Source organism: Elephantulus edwardii, unplaced genomic scaffold, assembly GCF_000299155.1.
Source record: "Elephantulus edwardii isolate Elephantulus edwardi_28Jun2011 unplaced genomic scaffold, EleEdw1.0 scaffold00395, whole genome shotgun sequence".
Classification (NCBI taxonomy): Eukaryota; Metazoa; Chordata; class Mammalia; order Macroscelidea; family Macroscelididae; genus Elephantulus; species Elephantulus edwardii.
This window is the reverse complement of record NW_006400145.1, coordinates 1,463,787-1,465,296: the sequence shown is the minus strand read 5'-3', so window position 1 is coordinate 1,465,296 and position 1,510 is coordinate 1,463,787. Positions and strand designations below refer to the sequence as shown.

At 66.8% G+C, this 1,510-nt stretch overlaps 1 pseudogene; it reads left to right on the top strand.

Annotated features, from left to right (window-relative positions):
* The first annotated feature begins 207 nt into the window (after positions 1-207).
* LOC102853039 overlaps positions 208-1,510 on the top strand; it is a 2,805-nt pseudogene continuing 1,502 nt past the window's right edge.

Sequence of the window (1,510 nt, the reverse complement as noted above, 5' to 3'; positions counted from 1 at the left end):
TGCGCTGCGTCTTGGGCTCGCGCGCAACGACTTATGAACCACGACGTGCAGCCAGCATCTCGAGATGGAGAACTACAACCCTCAAACAGCTCCATCACTCTGGCGGGCACGATTTTACAAGCGTCAGAGAGACCACGAACCTACTCAGTTCCGCTCCCCTCATATGTGCAAAGGGGGCAGAGGGGCGGAGCCTCGGCTGGAGCCAAGATGGCGACTGCAAAGCCATACCCCACGGACTCGCTCTCGTTCTGCCTCGCGCAGCTCACGGTGGCGGCCGGGGAGGCCTTGGGTGAGGGAAAGGACACGACTATCAACGAGACACCCCTGGACCGGGCGCTCCTAGCCCTCCGCTCACGCCAAGTCAAGGCAGCCGGGGGAATTGAGCGCTTCCGGGCATGCGGCGGGCTCCGCCCCCTGCTTGCGCAGCTAAGGCGAAAGGCGGCGGAGCCCACCCTACCCCAGGCAAGCCCCGGCTCTGCCCCCTCCGCTGCTTCCTCGTCTAGGACTTGGCCTCCAGCGCGCCTGTGCAAGACGCTGGACTTGCCTCTCAGCTTCCTAGCCAACTGCGGCACCGACGGGGCGTGCCGGACCGAAGTGCGCAGGCTCGGAGGCGTCCTCTCTTTGGTTACCATTCTTCAGTGTGTGAAGACAGACAGCATCCAGAACCGAACAGCCCGAGCGCTGGGGAACTTGGCCATGGAACCCGAGAGCTGCAGGGACATCCACTCTGCTGGTGCTGTTCCTCTGCTCCTCGAGAGCCTGACAGCGAGCCAGGACTCGCAGTGCCTGCAGAGTGTGGTACGTGCCCTCGGCAACCTCGCGGACTCCCCCCAGCACCGCCTGGCCCTGGCCCAGCAGGGAGCCGTGCAGCCACTGGCGGAGCTCCTGGCCTCCACCCCACACCCCGCGCTGACCTCTGCCCTGGTCCGTGCCCTCCTGGAGCTGAGCCGAGGCTGCTCCCGGGCCTGTGCTGAGCAGCTGAGTCTGGGCGGGGGGCTCGGCCTTGCCTCTCACCCCAAAGGGGCTGTGCGCGAGGCTACCATCCTGACCCTCGCCAACGTGTGTGCCCAGGGCCTGGTGCGGCCTGCACTAGGCAATGCTGGCGGTGTGGAGGTACTGCTCGGAGAGCTGCGGCGGCTCCGGGGCTCCAACGGAGCCAGCCCGGCCTCCCAGCAGCCCCTGGTGCGGGCCGTGTGTCTGCTCTGCAGGGAGGCCATCAACTGGGCTCGGCTGCGGGACGCTGGTGGTCTGGAGCTGCTGATGGGCCTGCTGCGCGACTCCCAGGCCAGAGCCTGGCACCCTTGTGTTGTGGCCGCCCTTGTGGGCTTCCTCTATGACGCCGGGGCCCTGAGCCGGCTGCAGGCTTTGGGCCTCGTGCCCCTCCTGGCGGGGCAGCTCTGTGGCGAAGCTGGTGAAGAGGAAGAAGAGGGCAAAGAAGCTGCTTCCTGGGATTTCCCTGAGGAGCGGACCCCCCGAGCGGGCAGAGCCTGGAAGTCTCCGCAGCCTCAGG